Raw genomic sequence first — 27,526 nt, 5'->3', positions numbered from 1 at the left:
TCACCCTTCATTTAAAAAAAGACACTCATCTCGTCGTAATTGCCAACCAAATCAGTGATAAAATTATGATTTTAACTCCCAGGGCCTGATTCCTAAGAGAATGTAGCGACCTAGTCATTTCAGTCCTCTGGGATTGTCTCAAAAACAAAAATACTGGTCATTCTAAACAGCAGTATAATTTTATGATGATTCTTTTTAACTCTTTCAGTGGCAAACAATTTTACTATGTAAAGCTGGTGCGTTACATTTCAGCAAGGTCAGACATGCAGTTACTGTGGCGATTAATGTGCAATAGTCATTGTTCAACTCCCCGAGGACCGCGGTGTGACTCTGTAACGTGAATACCAATGCGTAATTGCTATCTTTCATTTCTCCAAAGGGGTTCTTTTGTTATCCACATGAAATATGGTGGCTAAAGAGAGGGGCATATATTGACCAAAAAAACAACAACAAAAGACCCCCAGTGAATGTGGGTCTGGGATACTGAGACACACAGAAACAAATGATTCAGTAAACAGTAGATTTGAAAAGACAACAATCTTTCCCTGGTCTTCCTCTGCTTACAAGCCAATACTCATTTTCCACGAGCCCACTGTCACTCTGAAGTACATTTTCCCTTCTACGTGCACGTGATATATGGCATTATTAACTTCCCCGGGCCATGCACACACATATGGATGGGAAGGGCTCCGCTGACGCCTGTGTAACTAATGTGTGTCACAGGGTTGCGCGCACAGCAGCCACACTCTGCCGGGCAGGGGGAGAGCTGAATCACGCTGATGGACTATCAGTAGCATCTAACAACAGTCATAGTTTCCATTTTGAAAACCTGTTCAAAATAAAGAAGAGAAAAAGCAGAACAATCAATGTATAAAGGGAGAGGTGAGTTTTTTAAAATTGCCGTGAACACACAATAACCCTCTGTGTTGCATGTGGCTCTAAAGGGGAAAGGTTAAATTAATGCCTCCCGACACCTGCGTCCTTTCCTGCTCGCTCTTCCTGAAAGAGAGTGCAAGTACCCTGGCTGGGGTTCTGAGCGTGAAACTTTACTGCGGTGCTTGCTTGGTTAAAAATAAAAGCATTAGAGCCCTGGCTGGCTTAGCTCAGTGGATAGAGCGCGGGCTGCGAACCAAAGCATCGCAAGTTCGATTCCCAGTCAGGGCACATGCCTGGGTTGCAGGCCATGACCCCCAGCAACCGCACATTGATGTTTCTCTCTTTCTCCCTTCCTTCCCTCTCTAAAAGTAAATAAATAAAATCTTTTTTAAAAAGCATTAGAGAACTAATGATGAAAAATATGTTCAGTGACAAATAGCTCATGAAATGCAAGTAAAGCATTAACACACTCAATTTATGGCCACTCATTCAACAAACAGCGAGGCCCTCCCTTGGTGAGGCACTGTGCTGGTCACCAAGTGACATGCAGAGATGACTAAGACACGTGCCCTGCCCTTAAATGACAAGTTAATAGGCTCCCTACCAGCCCAAGTCTAACTTGGTGAGCACTCAAAGAGGAGGTGACAATGCAGGAGGCAAGGCAAAGCCGTAACCCATGGGACCTGATGGTGACAGAGAATGGGACGCCATTAACGGGGACAAAAATGCTCAGAGAAACTGGTTCTGGTGCGAGTGATGAGTCCAGCTTCAGGCAGATGGTGCTTTAGCACTGAGAATACAATTCATCACGCTGCTAATGGTGAGCAGGCAGTTAGAAAGAAAGAACAAGGCCTCTGGACAAAGGTCAAGGACAGAGACCAATCTGAATTACTCAAGTTTGGGGAGTGGATGAGGTTGTTCAGAGGAGAGAAAGGGAACTGGGAAGATGGGGATAAAGAAAGAGAAAACACAGAAAGTGTTTTCCTTCAGGGGAAGGGGTAGGGCATCAGGGTCATGGGGGAGCCCTGGGGACAGAGACTATGAAAAAGTACAATCGAGGCCCTGGCTGGCATAGCTCAGTGGATTGAGCGCGGACTATGAACCAAAGTGTCACAGGTTCGATTCCCAGCCAGGGAACATGCCTGGGTTGCAGGCCATAACCCCCAGCAACCACACATTGATGTTTCTCTCTCTCTCTCTGTCTCCCTCCCTTCCCTCTCTAAAAATAAATAAATAAAATCTAAAAAAAAAAAAAGTACAATCGAGACAAGTCAGGAAGACCTGGAGGGCACTGTCTCTGGAGATTCCAAGAAAAAGTCCGATGCTGTAAAGTTCACAAAGATGGTAAGTCTGCCACAAAGTGAGGAGAAGACCGCTCCGGGCCCAGCGGTGGGAAGGGCAGGGTTAAGGTGTGAGTGCGTGGGGAGAAGTGGACAGACGGTCATGAAAGGAAGCGCTCAGAGAGAAGAGCCTGCGCGGCTGGGACGGCAGGGAGGTGAGGGGGGTTTTGGTGAGACGTGACAGGATTGGAACACAAGTGTGGGGGTGAGGCTACAGAAGGGCTGAGATTTCATCCTTCCAGAGAGGGTGGTGAGGAAGGGGATAGTGGAGATTTAGAAAAAAGCAGAGATAGTAAGGAAGTTGCACTAGATCCTAGGAGATGGTTTTTTCTTCTTAGTACAGTGGGAACCGAGACCATTTGATGGAACTTCATGGAGAGGTTGGCGGCCTAACGGGATGACTGGAAAAACAGATTTGGGGGGGTGCGACAGGTGGTGAACAAGTTATGCAAAAAGGACTCCAGGTACTTCGTGGATTGCTGAGGGTGGAAAACACTTGCTTATGGTTTCATGCCTTTCTGCCAAAGTGCTCAGAAACCTCAGAGGGAGATGGTGAGCAACAGGCCCACCCAGGAGGCGGACGGCAGAGGAAACGAGAGGACGTGACCAGGGGAGGGGTTCTGGGCGGCTGGCAGCACACCAGGATCACACTCATCAGCACGTGATGTCTGTCTGGTTAGGGGGAGGAGTGAGCCAAGAAAGGAACCGACAAACTGGGAAACACGGAGGGGCTGATGACAGCACTCCCCTCCCCCACCCCCGCCCAGAGCTAAGGGAGCAGTCAGGAGGAAGAGGAGGAAGCAGGTGGAGGCTTTGGCCAAGGAGGCAAGTGCATGTCTGAAGCGGAGTGGTCCAAAGTGGCGAAGACCCAGAAAGAGAACGCAGCCCCTGGGATCTGGGAGCTGGCCTCAGCCCGAAAGCTGGGCCTGGGTGTTCTGCTGCAGAACATCCATGATTTCATGGAAAATCAGTGTCAGAAGGGGCTACTCTGTGATCAAGATGGAACAAAACACGAACACTCAGTAACTGTATCTGAACCCGGATGAAGCATGAACACTGGCCAACCCACAAAATACCACAAAGCCCAGGTAATGGGATGACTGCTGCTTCCTCCCCACTGACAGATTGAGCTTCGGCCTCGCCTACCTTCTCTGCAGGTGCGACTTAAGATACCCAGTCACAGTCACCCCACTTACTGACAGCATCTCATCCAGAGCAAAGCCCTCTTCTTTACACCTTCCCCCAAGTCACCTAATGCAAACCCAAGTCTTCTAAGTCCCTTTTTCTATCGCTGTCATGCAGGGAGCTGCCCCCAGTTCCCCAAGGTGTGGGGTCTCCATCACTGCGCCCAGCCATTAACCCAACTTGTTCAACTATGGCTGTGTTCCTGGCGGTCTCTGGCTAGAAGACACCAACAAGAGGTTTGAGATGCTCCCTGGCCTTGGCATGTGGCGGTGTAGAAAGGTGGTTACTGGAGTCAAGGATAAAAAGCATTCCCTTGTCAGGGTGATGAGAGAGTCGTGCACAGGAATGTTCTGGGAAGTGATTGCAGGGGAAAGGGGCTCAGAAGATGGGGAGACAGGAGACAGGTAATAAAGCTGGGGAAAGTGGAAGAGCACCACGGGAGGACAGGAAAGATGACCCGAGCAGGGGACACAGGCCTCAGGAGTGAAGGGACTTCTGTAGGCACAACAGTGATATGGAAGGTGAGGTGGGAGACAGGGTGTATTCCCAGAAGGCGCCATAATCCTTCACGCCTTTGCCCTGGTTGGAATACGGTCAGTGAGAAATCTCCCCTGTCCCCAAAATATCTTTCAGCCACCAGATCTGCAAAAACCGGTTCCATTCCCTGCTCTCTGAAAGGGATGGTGGGGAGAACAAAAAACCCCAACAATAACTAAGAGCCCTCAGCTGAGAGCGGGCGCTGGCCGACAAGAGGGAGACTCCCAGGTGCTTAGTGCAGGGCCCGTCAGGAGTGTGGAAACAGAGGAGGGCTTCAGCGCTGCCCCTGCTCCGCATCTTTGCTCCATTGTTCGGGCGAGTAACCGGACTGACTTCCCTTTCACGGCCACGCTGCCGTCCCGTCTGTGAGTTCTGAATGAGTACTGGAGCCCGTGCCTCTGACCTACTTTACATTAACTTCCCTGGTCAGGGCTGGCTTCTGTACTTTGAAATCACACTTCTTCTTTCATTTAGTCATGTAAAACACATACTTACTTTAAGATGGAATACCTATAGAGTAATAAAAATATTGACTTTAAAAAAAAAAGGTGAAAAACGGATGTTCGCAGTTTAGCAGGTCTTAACTTGCACTGCCCTGAGCCATGTTCCTGACTATATTTATATTCTCACTTACCACCAACACGAGCAAGAAAAAGTGATCACAAAGGGATTTCTCAGGCCTGCTGGAACCGCCACAACTACTTGCTTGATTTTCCATTACCAGGCACAATGGAAAATTCCTCTCCCAAGCCCTCACTTAAAGCAGCCGCGGGCATTCTCCAAGGCATCGTGCCCCTGCGGCTCTCCGGCCACAGACTCTGACAAGAGCACTTCACTAGGGGGTTCATGGAGGGGCTGTAGGGACTGAGAGGACCCTCTGAGAGTATATACAATTTTTATGTGTAGGCACCTTGTTCTAGGCAGAGTCTAGAGTTCGAAGTCTCATGGAACCACGAACCCCAAAAGGTAACAAACCACTCCACACACGCGGCCACTCCTGTTTAGCACCTCAGTTTCTTTGACAAGTCTCCTGGCACTAACTCCCTCTGTCCCGATGACATCCCCAAAACCTTGCCATGACATCAACCCCATCACATCGACTTCTAATTACCCACTTCCCCTGTGTTCTCCATTGAAGGATGACATCTTGAGGACAGGAACTGCGATCGCTATTTCTCATCCTAACACAGAAAGGCCTGGCACGTGATAGATGCTTATTGAATATGCAAATTAATAAGCAAGCAAGAGAGTGAGTGCCTTACCTTTAAAACAAAGCATTCTATCTCACGTGGCTCAAAGGCCACTCTTTCTTGGAGGCATCCTTTACCCTCTCCAGTGAGTCACTTCCCTATTACAAAGTTCATCCCATGAGATAGCTGTGTTTTGAACTTGAGTGTCAGAATTCTACTAAACTAAACTCCCACGCAACACACAAATGGGAGGCCAGGTAACTAACACACCACTAGGGAGTCCTTCACTAAATGGTACTGTCCCTCAGTTTGGGGCACAAGAAAAAAAGGGGGTGGGTATGAACAGGTCAAACGATGGTCTAAACTATGAACTGGTCAGTATGTGTCATTTTATTGGCCTCTTATCTCCCCTGCCTGCTCCTCTGGGCCCCAGCCAGGGTCCTCAACACTCCTCAGGTGGCCCAGCACTCCATGATCAAACCTGTCTGAAGCAGAAAGCAGCAGAGACCTTTCAGATGGAGAACACAAAGAGTCACCTAGCTTGATGCCACGGCATCCAAGGTCATACAAGTAGCACAAGTCGCATTGCTGTTCTCTCTCGGGTTTGTCAACACAGTAACTCAAGATGTCCATTTATTTATAGGAAGGCATTTGCTATGGACTGAATGTTTGTGTCTCCCATCCAAAAGCTCATACATTGAAATATCATCCCCAATGTGCTGTGTCTGGCGGTGAGGTCTTCGGGAGGTAAACAGTTCCTGAGGGTCAAGACCTTGTGAATGGGATTAGTGCCCATATAAAAGAGGTCCCGGAAAGATCCCTCATCTCTTCTGCCATGTGAAGACACAGAGAAATGACAGCCATCTGTGAACCAGAAAGTAGGCTCTCACCGGACACGGAATCTGCCAGTGCCTTGATCTCACAGCTTCTAGAATGATGAGAAATAAATTTCTATTGTATATAAGCCACCTAGTCTGTGGCATTTTGTTACAGCTGCCCAAACAGATGAAGCCAGCATTTATAGCCAATAGTTTGTCATGACTCTTTTCATATCATAACCTACTTGGTCTAACTACTATTCATCCTACCAAGTTCACTTCAAGAATCGCCTCCTCCAGGAACTGCCCCTCCCACCTCCAGCCTGATGTGGCTGGCCTTTCTCTGCGGCCCCTCAGCAGCACCCGAGTCCTCTGACTCAGCACTGCAAGGAGCACACACTGATACACTTTTCTGCCTCCCTCCTGAAGCATAAGCTTGCTTTAGGGCAGGCACCATAACCTCTCCAATTTTGAATTCCCGAGAAATAGCCAGGTCTTGCCACTTCACAGATACCAAAAGAACACGAACTGAATGAATTTATACACTACATGAACAAAAAGGTAAATGCATAAATGTGCATTGCAGAGTGAAGGTTTAGAGAGTGACATCTTAAGTCTCGAAGAATACATTTCAAGTGGTAAACTCTGATGGTGTTGACACAGGGGACATTTTGCTGAGAGGTGCTCTTCCTACGGAAGGACCATCAAACTCCTCTGGTGGCATACGACGCTGCCCTCTCCTGTTCTGACTCTTGATCATCCACTGAGATGAGGCACTCAAACAGATATGGGTCAACTCAAAACAAAAGCTGACACGCTCGTCAAAATGAACAATAATAAAGATCGGCAAGGGGCTGCTATCAGATGGAAATGACCTGCACTGACACGGGGTGCTGGGCTGCGGGCGGCTGGTGTGGACATCACCGTGACGCAGCCCCAGGACTTGGCCAATATCTAAAAGGATACATGATACATATTTTGTGAAATATAAACTGTCAAACAATTTTTAGTTACTGGACCATCAAAAGCTAATAAGACTTTATCTCATGGTGGCAGTGGTAACTCCAACTCAAGAATGAAGCAGAGAGCGCTGCCACACGCACCAACAAACAGAGCCACTAGCAACAGACAATAAGGGAGTGATCAGGCAAGGACCAGACAGATAAATCTGTAACAACAACAACAAACACTTAGCGAAGCTTTACCATACATCAGGTGAAGCTGAGAGCCGAACACCTGTACCTTACCTAATCATTACAACGAAGTTGTCAGGAAACTGCTATTAAAACCGCCATTTTGAAAAGTGACTCAGCCAAGCACGGTCACAGGATGAGGACGTGATGAAGGTGCTGTGATGAAGGTGCGACTGAACCAGGCAAAGCTCAGCAACAGAACTCTTAGCCAGAACCATAGAACCATATATGCCCCTAAAGACGGTCAGTGACATGCATCAGAGACTGTAACTATCGGAGCTGACTTGGTATGCCCTGGCATTGAAGGCCAAGGCAGGCCCATCGGTTCGGTGGGTCAGGCAACAGGTGTGGCGGAGCCATGGGGAGGCTCAGGACTGCAAGGGTAGCCAGTGTTCATCCTAGGTGGCTAGTCTGGCTTGGAAAAGCTATCAAGGCACCGAATTCCAAGAGAAGAAGGGGGCTGACGATGGCTGAGCGCGGTGTCAGGATCACAGCTAAGTCGGCTCAGACCAGGGCAGAGCTTAAGCCCCAGCAAGAGAAAACGCAGCGCGGGCAGGACCAGAGTGAAGCGCGGCCGGGGCCTGTGGCGGCGTCCGTGGGCGCCTGTTGTTTCCACACAACGTGGGCGCCCAGAGATGGGCAGGTTAAGGCTGGTGGGGCTTCCAGTGCATCAGCTGCCTTGGGCCTGATGGGCTCAAGCGCTGGGCAGACACTAAATTGTACACTTGGAAATAGTTAATTTTATGCTATGTAATTTTTACCTAAAAAAAAAATAACTGGCCTGTGATTAGCCTTCGGGCACAGGGGTTTGCTGATGGGGTACTTGGGCCCCTGCACCGAGGAGCTACAAGGGGGTCTGAGAAAATGCCCTGCGACCTGCTGTCCAGGTAGCTGGAATGTCTGAGGCAGAAAAGATCGGGAGAATAACGCCACAGTAGGTGATTTCCATTCCCTGAAGCTCCCTGCCTTACAGGAAAGGGGTCCATAGGATTACTCATGATGTTCCAGACAGGGGACCTTCCATTGATGGGTAGCTAGATAAAGGAGGAAGACTGTGGCTTCACTGAAGGATTATCAACCACAGAGAGGGAATGAGCTCTCTCGCTCGTCTAGAGCAGAGCCCGCCAGCATTGTAGGACAAGGGAAGAGAATTCTTCGGTGAGTGGGGCTGGACATGATGACCGCAGCAGCTCCTCCAACACCGAGATGCTACAAAGTTCAGCTGCCTTGACCCTACTTTTCTCACAGAAGTTCTGACTGTCGGCTCTCCTAAACAGGAACGACGCCCATGAGTTAGCAGTTAGGTATCTCCTCTCATCTTTGTTCCACGGAAATTCATGCACAGCTGAGCAACCCAGGCCACCAGAGCCCGCATCTACTCTGAGCTGAGAATGAGGGCGCAGTGGAAGCGAAGCACTTATCTGAAAGAAAATCTCTTTGGGCCAAAAACAATTTTGCCTGAGAACGGCCTTCACAAAATTTGCTGACAGTGTATCTCATGATTCTTTTTTCCCCATGGAAAAGAAGTAAACAGATGTAAAAGAAAAAGGTCAAAAAATATTGCTGGCAAGGCAGAGCCGATCAGGGGAGTGTACAAAGAGGAAGAATAAGCAAGCAGATGTGTGCCAAGGCAGCGGCGACTTAGGTTCCCCGGACTGCAAAGCTCTGGCCTGACACACACATCTCTGCACAGGCGACTCGGGCAGAAACAGAGTATGTGAATCATGGTAATTGGTTCCTTTTTAAAATCCCACACACATTAAGACGAGGGACTCAAATTAAAGTCTAAATGGGACTAATAGGATTCATCATCCCAAAAGTTCCCAAATCTAGTTAGAGTCTGACTTCCGTAGGTGTGGCAGCAAACACAAGTTGTTACGGGACATGAACCAAGTCCCGAGGAAGACCAGCAAATACGATGGGCTAGGAAGCTCTGGCGGTGAGAGGAGAACGGCATTTATTAACTCTTATTGCCTCTAATGATCATCCTGTACGACGAGCTGCCCGAGAACCCTTCAATTAGGACAAGCCTAGGAATGTGAGCCTGAGGCCCGCTCCCTCTAGTATGCCTACCGCAGAGAAGAGCAGAAGAGATGAGGCTAGACTGTGAAATCTTGAACTTTATAAAGTAAATATCTTTGCATCTCAAGTATATTTCAATAAGTTTTATTTGTTTAATGGATCATTCTGGCAAAAAAAGAGAGGCACGCACAGCTAGGGTCCTGAACGTCTTTAATAAAGGGACTGTTTACAGAAGTGTAGGAAGGTTTGAGGAAATTGACCCCCTAAAAATGGTGAGATAGCCATCAACCAGCAAAGAGGGGCAAGAGTGAGTACTGGACCCCACTGACGTGAACGAGAGGCTCCGAGAGGGGGGCTGCAGCCACCAGACAGGTGTGGTCATTCACGGCCGGAACTGAGGTAGAAAGTGGGTCAGGGGTGGGAAGAAACACCCTGACCTCTCTCCTACTCACTCATCTCCTGTGACATTTCCCAAAAGCCAAGTCCCACTTGAAGGTGGGAGGCAAGAGATCATGGGTGATCAAATCCACAGGGGTCAGGACTCACTGCCTGCAGCACAGAGCAAGGCTAGAACGAAGGAGGGGATGCAAATTGGAATGATTTAGCACACCTGACCTTTCGGTTTCCAGAGAAGCCTGTGTCCACTTATGAATTTAGATGTCCCTATCCCTCAACACAGGTCACGCTGTCCATCATCTTGATGCCAGGAAAACAGCTCACACTCTCACAGCTCTTAGAGTAGGGTATGTGAGCATGCGCCACCTGACTCAATCTGATTCTTGCATGCGTTATGTCTGGACACTCTTCCGTGTCCAATGCCTACATCAGTTTACTGCAATTCACATCAATTTACTGGGAAAAAAAAAGGTGTATGGAAAATGCCTAGCATAGTCTCACCCTAACTACCCTAAACACCAGTGACTAGGTAATCTAGTTTACCAATTCACACACCCACCTTACCAAGCTCCCTTTTACTAGACCCCTTACACAGGGTATGGTCCATTTCTATTTCATGGGTAATAACCAATTCTTAGTACAAAAAGGAAACTCAGATGATGACAGCCCTTAAAAGCCCTTAGGACCTGAATCAAATTAAACTGAGAGCCACACCAAAGTGAAGACGGACCTGCCTAGGTCCAAATCCTAGACTTGCCACTTACTAGCTGGGTGATCTTGGTTGCATTGTTTGAGCTCTCTAAGCATCCTTGCCTGTTCTTGCCTGTGAAATGGGGTAATATCTACCTTACTGACCCAGTTGTGAGTGCTGGGCCCGGAGAAAGCCCTCAACAAGTAGATGCAGGAAAACATACAAACTCTGTTGCAACTGTATGACATCCAAGTATGTTAGCACCGAAATGTTATAACACTGGATTTGTATCAGGGCCTTGGGACAATGTTGTGTATATGTGCATGTGTTTAAACATCATCCACATTTAAAGAAATGCGTAACTAATGTCATCGGATTTTTTCAGTTGCGTTGACAACTGCTCCCTGTGGAGCTGCACGCCCCCCCACCGAGAGCCAGGAGCCACCGTGGAGTTCATTACGAAGCTCACAGAGCCTGGAGGAAAGAAGGCTCGAAGCCCCTCTGCTAGAGGACCGGGACTGGAAATGGGTCACTTCCATGGGCGTGCAGGGCTGTTTCTCTCTGACACCCGCCTTCCCCTTTGTAGTAAGTCTCACTCGCCCAGAAGCCATACATGCCTAGAGGCTGAAGTCTCAAAGATGGGAGAGAATGTGTCTCTGACTCTTACATTTAAAAAAAAATAAAATTTCAAGAGTGAGTTAACACCTGATGAGCCTCTCGTCTCTGGGTGGGGTTCCTGATAATCTACACGGGAGCAGATGGCACCCATCAGCGTCAGCAAGTCTGAGGTACAAACATCAGCCCTGGCCACTGGGGTGAAGCCACTGAATCCACCACCTCTGCCTCCCTCCATTCCAAATACAGTAGTGATTGCGTCCTGCTAAGACTCATGGAAATATACAACGGGCTGCGCTGGGAAATCACCGACGGACCCCTTGGCTTCTCTGGAATCAAGCCGCCTGGGCCAAGGGGCTCCGGAGAACGTACAATGCCTGATAGAGGCCTGCTGAAGGGAACCCATGAGAAGTGAGGATGCCTTCAAATCCTAAACTCAATCCTTAAGCATTTCCTAATGTGCAGACAGGAAAAACTAGTCCATCACTCGAGGTCACTGGAGAAATTTTTGTCAATCCTTTGAACATGTAAATTCTGTCAACCCACAGTATCCATGCAGACTGTCTGTAAGACATGTCTGTGACAGGTTCTGTCACACTGGGATTTGCAAAAAAGAGGTGACTCAGTGCTGGGAACAGCACCTTTTGCCACCTCTTATTGTTGGTGTGTCTTGGTGGCCCTGAAAATACAATTCATATGTTTCCTTTGATTTAAAAGAAAAAACAACCCGGAATCTTGCTTCCTAGATTTTATAGTCATTACAATATAAGTGTTACACAGAAATACATTTCGGTTTCTAAGAATTCTGAAATCACTGTTTGTGTCTGTAACATACATGCACGGCCATTCTAAATGGAAATTATTGACAATGACACTTTGCCAAGCAGCCCAAAGATGGGGTAAAAACCTATGCTAATAAAGGCTCTAAGTCTCCACACCCTAGCAGCAGGCATACCTGTCTCCGGGGCTGTGAATAATTCACAGCAGCAGTTTTACAGAACCTTTCGAGTCTGAACACCAGGAGGATTGTCTGGATTGTCAGAGCAGCATGGGATGGCCAGCCCTGACTGGCTCCTACGCCCAGTGTTTCCTCTCAAGTTCCTCTTACTGGAAACTCAGCTGTGGTGGGAAATGCCCCTGATTAGGTAAAGACCTAATTTATAAGCTGAAGTTACTTGAAAACGCTAACTCTTATAACTCTGAACAGATCTAAAAGGAACATTCTTCAAATTTGAAAAGTATTGAATGCTTGACATTTGCTAAGAGAGTAGCCCTTAAGAGTCTCTCTCTCTCCCTCTCTCTGATGGTAACCGTGTGAAGTATGGATATATTAGTTAGCTTGATTGTGGTAATCATTTTACAATGTATAGGTATATTAAAACATCACATAATGCACCTTAAATATATACAATTTTATTTGTCAATCTTACCTTAATAAAGCCAGAAAAAATAAAATAAAATGTGAAGATAGTATAAAGTGATATGCTTAGAAAATGCAAAGGCTTCAAAGTCAAGGAACTCTCTCAGTCTTTTTTGTGCATATGTGAATGTGAGTTTTCCTGTGTGCGTCTATGTGCACATGCATGTGTGTGTGTGTGTGTGGCTTCACAGAGGGCACAGCATTAATAAAAAGGGCAGCCTCGGTACTTATGTAAGTTATGGAAGGAAAAATTCCTAGTTACCATAGCAACTGCTAGATCACATGGCATAGGAGCATGGAGATACAAAGCATCTTAAGTAAACGTTTTTATTTTTTCACGTTTTGTACATTCCTTGATGTTTTTGGAGAGGCGCCCCTTTGGTCTCTGCAGTAACCACCTCAGAAACCTCATGTTATAGTTTGCCACAAGACTGGGAGGAAGGTAAGATCGTGTCACTCTTGGTTCATTGCACAACCATGCAATGAAAGTTGGTATTAAAATATGTTAAGAGAATTTAAAAATGCGGTGAAATATTGCTAAAATGATCTGACAGGCAAACAAAACTGGGAAATGAAGAGAGAGAAGGTTAAAAGAAGACAAACGAGGTCACATAGTAGTAGGTCCTTCTCCCTCTTTTTCTGGTGGGGGATGGGTATGTGGGGAAAGAGGAGGAGGCACTGCAAAGACATGACAGCATTTCAGTGATAGTACAGACAACAAAAATGTCCTCATATCCTGATTATTAATGTGGACTTGAGTGCCAAAGAGGATGGAAATCTTCACATACAACCCTGCCCAGGTAAAAACCTTGCTCCGTAAACTGCGACTCCCTGAAGTTTGAAAGTGTGTGCCTACTCTTTACCAGGTATGAATTCTCTCAAAGGTTTGTCTATAGTTACAAACTGACTGTCGATAAACCTTCCTGCTTTTCTGCTTGTCATTTACAGGTTAATTGCTCAAAGTACAAAACTTTTCATTTAAAACTTCAAATCACCAATGAACTAGAATCCCGGAGCTGGCACAACTTGGATTTGTACAGATTTGGTCTGAGGGCCTGAACTTGGGAAACATCTCAAATCACCCACAACTGCCTTTTCTGCCAGACTCAGGCCTACAAACCTCGACTGAAAGCCCAGAGCTAGATGCTGGTGATAAAGTTCAAATAAAACATGGGGATTGCCCCAAGAACAAATTCTTTGTGAGAGAGACATGGGAGAGATATCAACTTGCATTTTTTAAAAGCAGGGGTTTGGAGCTTGGCTGTGGATAGGGGCTAGTTAATGAACTATGCCGATATAAATAACTAGGCCACTTTCTTGTCATTTCTAAGAGTTTAAGGCAGTGAGATAAAGAACTTTTTTTTTTAGCCTGTCATTATCTGGGAGTTCTGTATCTCAGTCCTCCTCAGGACATTCTGAACTCAGAAAAACAACTCCAAATATTTAATGACTTGACTTGAAATACGGCTTTAATATCCTGCGAGCAGAGATCCTTCTAGCTGGATATGTTAGATCAGCCATCTGTCCCATAGCAACACCATTTCCCAAAGAGTAAATTTTTAGAAGTTCTATCCACAGGAGAAAATTTAGAACATAAAAGAACAGAATGATTCTTGGCATTGATAGACATGTTAAACCACAGTAAAAATTCGAACCTCCTAAATAATCAGTTGGTGTCCGCTTTACATGGCGACATTTCCCCAAAGAGCACTCAGCACTCAAAAGTTTGGGTGCTGCTGAATCTGAGAGGGGGTCTCCAATTTAAAAAGGAATATCAGAGCTAGAAGAAATCTTAGATCTTTCACCTTTTAACTTTACAAATGAGAACACTGAAGGTAATGTGATTCGCTAAATTTGTACTCATTATATTTAATTTGGAGAAAGTTTGTTAACAGAATTTTAATTCCTCCAGAATAAAATGGATTTTTAAAATGACTACAAAATTCTGCATGGGGTAGCTAATCAAGGAATCTTATTTTTACATTACAAAAACAAATCCCAGCTACATGAAGATCTAAGTGAAATGGGCAACTCCAGAAGAAATAGAATAAATAAAATTGGGTATTTGGCCAAAAAATTGGAAAGTTTCTAATTTTAAAAGCAATTTTGAAAATGAGAAACACACATCAACAGTTTTGCTCATATATGTATAAAATAAGTAAATAAGAATCAAAATGGGAAAAGCTACATGCAACAAACATGACAAAGATTTACACCCCTATAAAGAGCAAACTCAAATCAACGAGAAAAATCCCAGTGGGAAAGTGGGCCAAGGAGGCCAACAGATTATTACAGAAGAAAGATAAATGGATTGACATACATTATAAATATACAACCTCACTAGAAAAGAAATGTACATTGAACAAAATAATACCACCCCCCCCCAACAACCTGACAAGAATACTTAGTTTCTCCTCCTAAGAAATGTAATACTCGGAGAGGGTGAAGGTGAGGGTGAGGGCATCACAGAACAAGTACTTTCATGCATTGCTGATGTAAGTGAAAACTGGCACTGGCTTTGTGGAAAGGAATTAAGCAAAAACATAAAAGAGATTAACACAGTTCATACTTGTAGGTAGTAATTTACGCAGGAGTTTATCCTTAAGAAATATGAACTTAGGTAAAGATATTTTTTTTGGTAGAGATGGGCATGTCAGGTCATTTCTAACAGCAAAATTTTGAAGCCATGTGTGACGCCCAGAGGAAGGGTGGTTAAGTCGAGTGCGTTAGGGAAACCTAAGGAAAGCCTCACCGTGTACATACCGGGAAGGTGAGGGGGGATTGTGGTTAGTTATCCTAAATTTTCCTTTTTTTCCTGGTAGATTTTCATTATTTTAAATTTCTCTACAAAAGGCATGTATTACTTTTACAATGAATAGATCAACTTTAAACAAAAAAAAAAATCTTCAACAGAAATGTAATACAAATTCCAGCCAGTCGCCTGGTACCTTTGTTCTTCAGCAGTTTCAAACACTTGAAAACCTCTTTGGTACTGAAGACTGTTTTCAAAAACAAATCCAATTGTGAAACAAGTCAAGAACTATACAATACACTTTTTTGGAAAAACATATTTTATGGCTAGAAATAGGAGGGAAGAATGAATGGTAAATGCCCACTTTCTTTAGATTTGAGATTTATGAACTTTGCCCTTTATAACTTTTGTCCTTACCTGGTCATCACCCAGGAAGTTAAAAAAATGGTGTTTAGTTTAGCAGGAATGTAGGAAAACAATGTTCTGGAAATAGACACCTTATACAAAGTGCACCCCTTTCTCTCTCCTGTCTGCTCACGGTGCTTTTTCTTTGCTACCTTTGTTCTCCCATCTGCCTCCCTCACTGAACGGTGGGGGCCTTTGGGGCTCGAATCAGATCCTGTTCACTTCTGTCTCTGTTCTATTTCCTGTGGCGCCTGGTTCCCAGGTGCTCCACAAATGCTTCTCTCAATGCGTGGAGGCAAGAATAAATTACCCTTAAGCAGATCTTTAAAAAAAATGGTGCTCTACCTGTGAAAAAGAGAAAGTTCTCCTGAGATTAAAAATTACTTGTGCCCTCAACAAAGTCAGCTTTATGAGTGATGCTGAATGGTGTGATTCTTTCCAAAGGTGTCTCCAAGCTCAAGCATCGGGATCTGAGGTAACGGCTCATGGCAGAGAAACGAAGTCTCTGACTGCCTGACGAGGGATGTTGGCCTCTGCGTGAAGACCTCCGTGAAGTTAGGTAAGTGACCGAATTCTGCCCATTCAGCTACGGACACATTCAATTCACTGTGGGTCTTCCTCAGGCCTGCGCTACCCAACTCCTCCTTCTAGGGTCCCCCAGCCCGAGATGCCCGCACTCTGCCATCCGGCACCGCTCAGAAGGAAAGGCACCATTCACGGCTTTTCTAGTCTGGACTGAAGCTAAACTTAGGTTTGGGCCAACAGGGGTCACAGAAACACGCTCACTACAGCTCTTCCCTAAGGGCTCTGGAGTAGCCAGGTGTGGAAGGAAAAAGTAGGAGCCAGAGCTAAGATGCAAAACTGGCAAACAGCTGAGGGCGGGGCCCTGGGGAATAAGCAGCTGCAGATGTTGAATTTACCTAGGGCCACTCTGATCTGTATTAATAAGGATTTTTCCAGGGTGTGGCAAGCTAGTCTCTGGTCTGTGCAGATCTCCTGGGTATGCCAAGATTATGAGTAATACTGAGGGACAGGAATCCGAGATTTACTGACTGGGGACGGAAATGGGATCTACTGAAAAGTGAGATAAAGGTCAGATCTGACTGCCAAATTACAGTGGAAATGGCCCTGAATAGTTCAGAAAGTCATGAAAGGCTTCTGACCACAAGCAGCTGGCATTCAAGTATATTCCTTCGAACACAATCAGAATAAAGCTGGCTCTCCGCTTTGTTCCAAAGTTTCTTCCCTTGGATTTTCAGGGTGAGTCAGAATTCTGCCTTATCCAAGGTCAACATCTTCCCTTCGTCACCTGTGGGCGATCCCCTAATCTCAAACTCAGAGACACACGGCAGCAGCACGTGGGGCCACCTGTGCTCCTGTCTCTGTCATTGTGTGTTCTCTGGTTCTACTCACACCTTCTAAAACTCAGGCCACGTGACTTCCTGGAGGAGACTCGTGTGATCTCCATGGCTCAACTGCCCTCTTGGCTCCCTTGTTTTCAGAGTCATATCTGAGTATTGTTTCAATGCTGAGATAATGTTTAGGTCTGTGCTTCCCCGTGGATGTTTAATAAGAAGTGCTGAATGATCCCATTTATTTTTTGCTGACAAAATTGTTTGTGTCTGCTTTCAGGAGGCGCTGTGCTAATTTTCTGATGGGGTAATTGCTAATAAGCAGGAGAGAAGCAGTTCGACAGAAACAGGTTACTGGGGCAAGGGTCCTTTCAATCAGGCAGCCTCGCATTAGGGCCCCACGAACCACTGCAGCTTCAGGAGCACACGGAGATGAGCACACCGAGACTGAATTACAGCTTTCTCTAACAAACCTGAAAGATCACTGGTAATTGCTTTTTTATTAATAATTTTTTGTTCTGGTTACAGAGGATAAAAGGTTTCTTTCACCAAAAGAATATTATTAATGAAAATATATTAAGTTTTTTTGTGTTTAACAAACTCCCAACAAAATTAGTGGATTATATAGTATTTACTGCCCATTTTAGAGGAAACTAAATAATCCTTTTGAGCAGGTACTAGTTTTTTTTAATTAATTTTCTTCTCTCTCTCTCTCTCTCTTTAAAATTATTGTTCAAGTACAGCTGTCCCCATTTTCCCCCCACGACTTCCCTCTACCCCAGCCATCCCTACCTCCCACCCTCGATTATACCCCCCTTTGACTTTGTCCATGGGTCCTTCATACATGTTCAGGTGCCAGTTTTTAAATGAAATGTTTTCTTGCTCAAACAATCAAGACAGATGAGGATGAAAGTTCTTTGCAGTGCCTGTAACTGTTACAGGAACACTCCATGATACTCGGATCAATGGCAAAAGACAGTGCATCCTCACAGTCCCCCAACTTCTAACAACAGTAAGTTCACTGAGCAGGGAGAAAGTGGTAGCGCCCATCAACCATCAAATTCAGTTTGGGATTTTGTCATGCAGTGCACCATCTGGGGACCATTCGAAATCTTTAGTCATATGAGTAGCAATACAGAGCTTGTTTTACCTCTGTAAGTCGTAGCCAGGGAAGACCATGAAAGGTTTAAAGAATGGTCTGTGTGAAGTAGATCTCTCCCCTCTTTGAATTGCAAAGGACTAAAATTTTACCTTGACACATTCCACCGCACCCACCCCCACCTTTGTGGTCGCCAAGATACGCACTTGTGATTCATTACATTTTCATGAGCCTCCTGACAAATCCCTATCCCCAAGCCACTTCCTGCCATCTTAATTGTCTTATTATCATCATTATTCTCTCCCTCTCTGTGTTTCTTGGATCTTGAGGGGCCCCTAATCCTTCATTCTGACTCAGCTTGCCTCAATCACACCCAGCCATTCCTGGAACCCGATCAAAGAGAACATTTACAAGTGTTTGTTGAAAGTGTTGAGCCTTGTTCACTTAATAATGTACAAATGTATAATAAAGAAACCTGCATGCCATGTCTTATTTCTCCATTTTTTTTGTTATAGGAGGTAAATATTGGAAAAGAAAAAGAACAGGAAAAAACCTATATCAGGTAAACCTAAATGCCATAGCAAGTCCTTTCCCCCTCAGTAATGGAGCGGACTATTTTTTTAAAAACTAAAGACAAATTTTTATGTAATGGCAAATAAGAACATGGTCGTGTTTTAAGTAAAATATGGGTATTTAACATGATTTATTAGAGAAATATGTACTGCACACTTGCCCACAGTCTGTTATGTTCTGTTGTGATATTTTCAGCTATCTTCTATTTTCGCTATCTTAAAAACAACATTTAGGGCTGCTGTATGCCAGATGGAATTTTTCCTTTCCACCCACTTCTCATTAAAAGGGAAAAATGGTTCTTTGCATCTCATATGGAAATCTTTTATACATTCCTTCTCACTCAGAAGTCACCAAATTTCAGCTGAATCGATATGGGGCAAATATCACGCAGCAGAGGAAGTACATTGAAAGTGAACATATATGCTTGCACGGTGCTTATTAACGGAAACTATTCACATGACATGCAAGCTCAAACTTCATGTCTCCAGAAACAGGCCCGAATCAGTCAACTTTTAAAAGAAAACGATGATGCAGTAGCATATTTTAGGACAAAGCTAACGAACTAGGATTGAGCTATAATTGGACATTCTGTCTTCACAGGGAGGGGCTGGAGCTCAAGTCCCCCCACAGCAAAGCCTTCATGTTTAAGCTGGTTTCTGCTTTGTGCAAACCCAACAGAACTGGGGAGAAGGGAGAGCCAGAAACAAAGCTTTGAGAGCAGTGAGCATGACCTGTTCTTCTACAAACCCGTTCCCACATAGCAGCAGAGGAATCCCCAAACTTTGAATCCAATCATCTTTCTCTCTCTTGCTTACCAAATGCCTCACAAGAGCTGCATCTTGCTCTTAGCACACAATTTCCGCTGAGCCTGTAAGGCCCTGTGTATCCACTGGCCCCCAGGCCTGGCTCACTGGCTGGCCTCTTCCCTCGTGCCCCCTGCCCCTCTGTGCTCCAGACACTTGGTCCTGCCTCTAACACAGCTGCATCCTCCCTGCATTCCACCCTTCACATTATCACACATGTTCTTTCTTTCTACCGGGAATGTCCATCCTTCCTGTCTTCTCCTAGGACCTCTCCCGACCCTTCAGATTCTGTCTCTTTGTCAGAGACACAGGCATGTCTCCCTGGACCAGCTGAGCTCCCCATGACAAGCTTCCGTAGCACCCGGTATAATGCCCAACAGGTGACTGTGAATTCAGCCTGTGGGTTTCTTGCAGAGCGTTAGCTCCCTAAAGGTAGTGATGCACCAGGGCTGTCACGGGACCCAAGGCACATGGTAAGTGGGTGGGCACCTGTGTCCCTCTACTGCTTCATATCTCTTCATGCTATGTCTCCAAGGCCTGAGTAGTGCACGTTGTCGTGAAGAACTGTCCATCCGTCTGTGAAGGACTGCCCCACTTTTGTCTATGTTTTTGTCTTGAGGCATCTATTATAAACCCAAATGAAACCAAACGGGCAAAGATTGCCGGTGCTATCTGGTCCGACAACAATCTATCAGGTAATAAAGTTATTATATTAATTCAGATCAGGACTTGATGAGGGTAGAGAAAAAAGAGTATACAGGGTCTGAAACGAGATGTACCAATGGGCAAAACAGAAGCCAAAGAAAAATAACCTGCTGTTCAATATTTCACTTTAACGATTTCTCTAACATGCTAGAGATGATATGGCTATTTTAATTCAACAAGAACGTTATTAAAATTAGGGAGCAGCATCTGTACCGTACAGAAAAGAAGATCCTTGGAGAACACGAGTTCGATAAATCAAACTAACCGAGCCAGTGTCAATTTTCTTAATTGGGTCTTTTAAAATAAACTTGGATAGTTTCGGAAAAATAAACAAAAAGCATAATGACGAATTCCTCCATCTTTAAAAATGCTGAAATGAAATTTTTAAAACTGTTGGGACTTGAGATGGGCTTCTCGTGAGGACCTAAAAAGGCAGCTAATGAGCAGATGGCTCCAGCACACTGCAGGCAGGGGCCCCGCACCGGCTTTCCCTGGCTGCCTCGCTGCCGCTCTTCTGGAGGAAAACCACACACACACACACACACACACACACACACACACACCCGCTTCTGAAGAGCATGATTGATGCAGCCGTGAAACATGTCTATGGAAGGTATTTCCCACTCTCCGATGCCTGTGGAAGCATTTGAAGCACTTCACTGAATGCTGTCTGGAAGGGTCACTTGTTTCCCTTGTGTGGATTTCTCCCAGCTAGTTGTGTCCTTCTTGGAGGCAAGAACTATCTCCTCCCACTTTTGTGTTACTCTGGTGGCCATATTAATTCTGGTTAAAAGCGAACTAACATTATTCACTCAAGGAAGCTACTTCCTCTGAAAAGGTGCTTTAGTACCAAACCAACACAAAGTCAGGGTTTTGTTATTAAGAAAAATAACATGGTTTCTACACAGCAGTTTCTCAGTTTATAGGTGGGTAATTTAATGTATTAGGAATTGCCTATTACACCTGAATTCTGGCTTTCAATACCAACCAACAATGTCATAAAATCCTCATTGTCTTTAAGTAGTTTCTTGGTTTAATTAAGTTACCATTAAACTTCAAATAATGCCAAGATTGCTCTTTACTTGACTAGATGGATGATGCGAATTTGAATATAAAATTATAAAACCATGTGGCCTTTTAGTATTTCATACAGAGTAAAAAGAGGGCTTTCAGCTTATATCTATGCTTTAAAAAATAAAACAAAGCAATGGATGAGATGAAAGTTGGGAAAAGGCAGAGACCAACTTTTAACATGACAAATAAGAGTGACAGCAGCCAGGATACTCCAAACCACATCTGCCCTAGTAATCCTTGAACAGGGGCCCTTTGACGTCGGCCGAATTCCAGGATGAGGCTGCAGGAAACAGGGAAAGGAAATCCCGACCGGGCTGAGTGAGAGGGACCTGCCCCGGCCGTCGACCGCGCCAAGGTTCAATTTCAGAACGTGCACAATCCCCTTCTCACCCATATTTCATCAGTGAATTAGACAAGGGGAAGGAAGCAGGGTGGGCCCCCAGACTTAACAAAGGAACTGAAGAAAATGGGGTGGGGCGAGGGAGGGATATAGACAGGGTCCCTAGGGAGCGTGCCGCTCAGCACGGCTCTCACGTACATTTTCTGGATCCCCACTTCTGCAGCTGGGAAACTAGGAACTTGGTTCAGAAGCTGCTGTTGGTATTTCCACTCTGCAAGTTACTGCATGATACAGCATAAACTACATTTCGGGAAAAACAGTTTCGGTTTTCTGGTAAATAGTGCAGTTGTATTCCAGAAAACAGGGCCCATATCTAAACATGTATTTTAATACAGCCATTTCACTGATCAAATGTGAACAGCTGATTCGCTTTTCAAATCTGAGTTAGGACCCCACCTAATCAAGCACCTTAGTGTTCCTTTTCCTTTGATCAGTCCCACAATTCCCAGCACCATTTCCATAAATAATCGTAGTGTCTTTCCTGCAGGGACTCCCGTCCTCCTCTCAGTCCTCCCTCCAAGGGAGACTGCCGAGGGGCCACCGCACTTGAGTTCACTCTCCGGCTCTGTCTCATCCCTCTGCAGCCTCAGCTTCCCAGTCTGTCACACTGAAATAATGACATTATCCGCACGTAAGTCCCCACCCTCCTTTCTCATAAGGACTCACACAACTACCCAATGGCTCCTCATTATTTCTAGAACGAAGTGGAACTTCTCAGCCCTCAGGACTCCCCGTAGTCTGGCCCCAATCTTGTTTCTCACTAAACCTTCCTTCTTCTGCGTCCTTGTCACCATCTCCTCCCTCACCACTGCCCTCAGGAGTCTGGGGACATCGCATGGTTTTGGATTTCCAAAAAAAATTTCTTCTATTCTGACATTGCTTTGTGTGTTTCTAATGCTATTCCTTCCACTGGGAACTGCTTTTCTTCTATCTCAATTACTTCAATTCAACCTAAAACCCACTGCAGGCCCACGTCAAACTCCACCTCTGCCACAAGAGAATCCTGTTTCTCCAGGTGTAAATTCTCCTAACTCCTATGTCTCTCTCTTGGGACTATCATCTCTGCCTGTTTGGTTTGTGTCTGTTATTTCTGTCCACGTGTTTTCTCCACAACTTGACTAGATTCCCTCGGGGCAGGAGCCTGACTATATGACCTCAAGGTTGAAGCCACCACGGTCACGCTAGACCCCCTACCTCATTAACTTTAGCAGAGCTTTACTGAATGAACGAGAGAGAGAGAGAGTGCTCTAGAGTAACGGTGTGGCAGCACCCACTCAGGCTGTCTGGGTCAGGAGAGCGCCTCTAGAGTCACAGTTCATTCTGAAGGAGGAACACACATCATTGCAGCAAAGGCCAAAAAGCTCTGGCCAAAGAATGTGGTTTCTTCTGGGGCCACCAGTGATTCCCACCGGCGAAGGTACTGTCAAGGTGTCAGCTACGAAGCCAGCGTGTGCGGTCCCCGCACCGTTAGCCAGAACCCCTACCCAACAATGAGGTAACCACCGTGTGCCTCATCAGACAGACTGCAGGAAAACAAAGCAAGGTAAACTGCCTTATGTATTGCTTTGACTAAGGTGACCAACCATTCTGGAACATTCTTGTCTACCACGACACCAAAAATTCTTAAAATTTGAAACTTGCTTCATATAAAATACACCCCCCTTTACCAGTCATTAAATCTGCCAATTTCACCACCTAAATGACTCTCAACAGCTACAGCCTTCTTATTTCCCATAGTTATCTCCCGGTTTAGGCTGACATCTTTCCACTGGCCCACTGCAACAGCTTCCTAAGGGTTCCCTCCACATTTTGCTCTTCTGCACTCAATTTTTCCTCTAAAGACATGTGAGTGAGACCTTATGAAGACCACATCTGGTTATGCCACTTCCCATCGCGGATAGCTTTCTTTCGCCAGAAAGGCAAGTCTCAACTCCTTAGGGTGGCTTTGTGGGTCTTTCCCAACTGAATTCCAACCTCCCCTACAGCCCACTGCCAGCCTGCCTTCCCCCTGACTCACCCAGTGCTCAAGTCCCATGTCTTCCTGCTGGTCCCTTTTCCCGAAACACTCGTCCCCACCCTGCCCTCCTAGGAACATCAGTCATCCTTCAAGGTCAAGCTCAAAAGTCCCCATTTGGTAACACAGGCCCCTTCTCTACTGATATAATCACAGAATTAGGTAGGAAATAGGATGCCTATATAGGAGGTAATTTCTTTAAAGAACTAATGACCAAAAGTTAAGCTATCGTAATAGTTAGGAGAAATAGCCAATTTCTGTCCCCTTCTTAAAGTTCTCACATAATTTTCAACACGTAGGAATACATGCTGGGTAATTTTGCCTACAGCTACTTTACAGAAAATAGGAAACCAAGTGCTTCCTGAGAAACTTGTGATAATTATACATTTAACTTTTTTTTTCTATTTCAGAAATACCTTGGCAAAAGCACAGAGTGAAATGTTCCTCTAATTGCATGCATTTGTAATCATGGCATTTACCAGTTCAAGCAAATATTATAAATGCCTACTCAGAAAGCTCTGAGCCCCTTCAATTTGTAACAAGACACGCTAGCAACAAAAGCTTTATTCTATCAAATTCATGGCTTTCTCATTTTGACACATATGTAGAAAAAAGAATGTGGCATTCTAGACCCGGAGAAGAAATGCAGTTTTGTACGAAGAATGACTCAAATGGCACCTCGGATCCTAACTCAGGTTTCCCCACCGTCTCTCTCTCTCTTTTTTTATTTTAATCATTGTTCAAGTACAGTTTTCTGCCCTTTACTCCAGTTCCAGCCCATCCACCCATCCCTCCCCACTTCCCTCCCATTTCCACTCCCCCTAGTTTTTGTCCATGTGTCCTTTATATTTGTTCCTGTAAACCCTTCCCATTCTCCCCTGAAATTCCCTCCCCTCTCCCCTCTGGTCACTGTCAGCCTGTCCTCTATTCAGTATCTTTGACTATATTTTGCTTGTTTTTTTGTTTTGTTGTTTAGGTTCCTGTTAAAGGTGGGATCATATGGTATTTGTCTTTCACTGCCTGGCTTATTTCACTTAGCATAATGCTTTCCAACTCCATCCATGCTGTTGCAAAGGGTAGGAGCTCCTTCTTTCTTCCTGCTGCATAGAATTCCATTGTGTAAATGTAAAACCAGTGGACTGAGTGCTGGCCCACGAACCGAAAGGTCGCCAGTTTGACTCTCAGTGGAGGCACATGCCTGGGTTGTGGACCAGGTCCCCAGCTGGGGACATGCAAAAGCCAACTGATTGATGTTTCTCTCCCTCCCTTCCCCTCTCTCCAAAAATAAATAAATAAAATCTAAAAAAAAAACATTAAAAAAGGAAATCTGTAAGTCACTCCAGGGTTTGATCATTTTTGCTATTGTTATAACAAGAGGAGGAAACTGCAGACCTAGGTTTACGTTAAGTAAACTGTAGTTTCCTCTGCACATGCTGTATGTTATAACTGAGTTTTCGTGAGTAAGAGCAGATGACGGCTATTGAAAAGAAAGCAAGGGCAGGAAAAATAAAAATGCCGCCCCCATCTCACGGACACTATAAACTTCACATGCAAGCACAGGTATTGACGTACTGAACAATGAAGACATAAAAGAGTAATATAACCTACCAGATGGTTTTTATTCCTAATAAATTATTGTAGAAAGTGTAAGCATTTAGTATCAAATAACCCATTTAGTGGAGCACCCAATAAACACCAGCCTTGAATATGAAAGCAACCTAACTGCACATCAATCAATGATTGGATAAAGAAGATTTGGTGTCTATATACAATGGAACATTACAATGTCATAAAAATTAATCAAATCTTACTATTTGCAACAGCATGGATGGACCTAAAGGTGTTGTGCTAAATGAAATGAAGCAGACAAAGAAATACAAATACCATATAATTTCACTTACATGTGGAATGTAAAGAACAATATAAACACACAAAACAGAAACAGACTCATACATACAGAGAACAGACTGATGGTTGCCAGATGGGAAGGAGCTGGGGGACTGGGTGAAAAAGGCGAAGGGATTAAGAAGTACAAATTGGAAGTTACAAAACAGTCACAGGGATGTAAAGGACAGCTTAGGGAATAGATTCTATAATATTGTAATAACTATGTATGTTGTCAGAAGGGTACTAGACTTATTGAGGGATCACTTCATAGATTATATACATGTCTAAGCACTATGCTATATGCGTGAAATTAACAAAATAGTATCAGATGTCAACTGTAGTTGAAAAATAAAAATAAAGTATTTAAAAGTAAAGACAGACATGAACATGGACCACACTGTGGGGGTGGGTGGTAGGAGAGAGGACAGGGAGCATAAATGGTGATGGGAAAGAGAGAATATAAAAGGCAAAGAAAAAAAATTAAAGTTTTTTTAAGTTAAGAAAAAAATAGCATTGAGAATTGATTAGTTCAACTGGTGTCATCCTGCAGCAAGGAGATCACAGAATGCCTACATTTTTATTTATCACCAAGGAAGAAAGATCTTTATCCTACCTTCTTTTCAGCTTCTGCAGTAAAATTCTACATAGAAAAGGCCACAATTCCACGTTTACTTATACACCACCTTTCCTCTCAGAAGCACAAACACGTCAGAGCTACAAATGCATCCATACTATGCCATTATGCAAGAAGTACAAAACGTGAGTATTCCATTTTACAGTCTTTACGAAGGTTTGAAGACAGCAGAGTAGACAATATAAGCAAAGCTGCCAACCTCCCACCACTAAATTTGTCTCACGTTAAGTCTACAGTTATCGGCATCAAGTTCAGACTTATTATATATTTGGAGGGTACTATATTCTCATGAACTGTAAGCATTCTGAACTGAACTAAATATAAGTCAAAGGCAACACAGGCACCTTTAAAATAAGCATAAAGTTGTTTGTGACCTCAGGCTGGTGATGTCTAACCTTGGTGAAGTGGTGCTCCACTGTTTGGTTGAGTTTAAAAGACCCTGCCCTGTGCTCAGGTTGTTGCTGGCCCACTGAACGGAATGTGCAATGCATTCATTGTGGAGTTCGTTGTTCACTTTAAGGACCACTTGGAAACAAAGATGCCCACAACTAAACTATCACATGTTTTCATGCCATCAATCATTACGACTCATCCTGATTGCAGTGCTGCATCGTGAAATCAATGAAATAGAGCATGTGAAAATGGATGCCCTTCTCATTAAAATGAATTAAAAGAAATATCGTTTGGAGAAACTTAAGCCATGGGTTGCAATATGCAAATATGCTCAGGACATGGCAGGGGTTAGGAGTCGGTTTTGGATACCGCCAACCTTCAGATTGCTTTAAACAACTTGAGTCCCTAAACTTTTCTCTTTTTTTGACTTAATCTTTATTGTAATTTTTCCCATTACCATTTAGTCTCCGTATACTCCCCCACTCCCAGCAATCACCACACTGCTGTTCATATCCATGAGTCCTGGTTCCTTTTTGCTCAATCCCTCAAGTCCCTAAAATGTTTCAATAGTACCTAACCAAGTGAGAGTTCCTGAGGCCTCTGTTTGTAAAGTCAGTAGTAGTCCCCAGAAATAGTTCTATTAGCAGGCTTTGAAATTGCTGAGTTATTCTGTGCCTTGAGACACCAATTGTTATGACTGGATGTTATACCCGGAGAGATGTTATGTTACTAAACTAAACAGCCTGCTTTCTGAACATCCTCCTTTCCTGCTTAGGAAAACCCTTTGGTATTGATGGCCTTGGAGCAGAAAGAGCATGAAGCACCTTTTTCCCTTTTGGAAAGGGTTGAAAATAAAACTGCAAGGAAAAATTAAAGTCAGAGAAAGACATGTTTATAGAAACTGAGGAATTTTCCCCTCCGTGAGCAGCCCTGGCTAGTCTGGCCCCGGGAGGGAGCGAAGTCGAACAAACAACAACAAAAGCCAACAGGACAACAAAGTGCAGCAGAAGAAAGTGGTTCTATTGTCTTCTCAGCATGAGGGCAGCGTCTCAGCTCCACGGCGGCTCTGAACAAATGCTTTCAGGGGGACCGAGCAGAGCGTCCCTTTCCTCCAGCTTAACTACATCCAAACAATGTAACTCTTGTTGGAAC

At 44.6% G+C, this 27,526-nt stretch overlaps 1 protein-coding gene across 1 annotated transcript in view; it reads right to left on the bottom strand.

Annotated features, from left to right (window-relative positions):
- RAPGEF5 (Rap guanine nucleotide exchange factor 5) overlaps window positions 1–27,526 on the bottom strand; it is a 222,077-nt gene that overhangs the window by 68,321 nt on the left and 126,230 nt on the right. The window lies entirely within an intron of this gene.

Source organism: Phyllostomus hastatus, unplaced genomic scaffold (genome assembly GCF_019186645.2).
Source record: "Phyllostomus hastatus isolate PE091 unplaced genomic scaffold, TTU_PhHast_1.1 phas_scaffold_78, whole genome shotgun sequence".
In the NCBI taxonomy this organism is placed as follows: Eukaryota; Metazoa; Chordata; class Mammalia; order Chiroptera; family Phyllostomidae; genus Phyllostomus; species Phyllostomus hastatus.
This window is presented reverse-complemented; position numbering and strand designations above follow the sequence as displayed.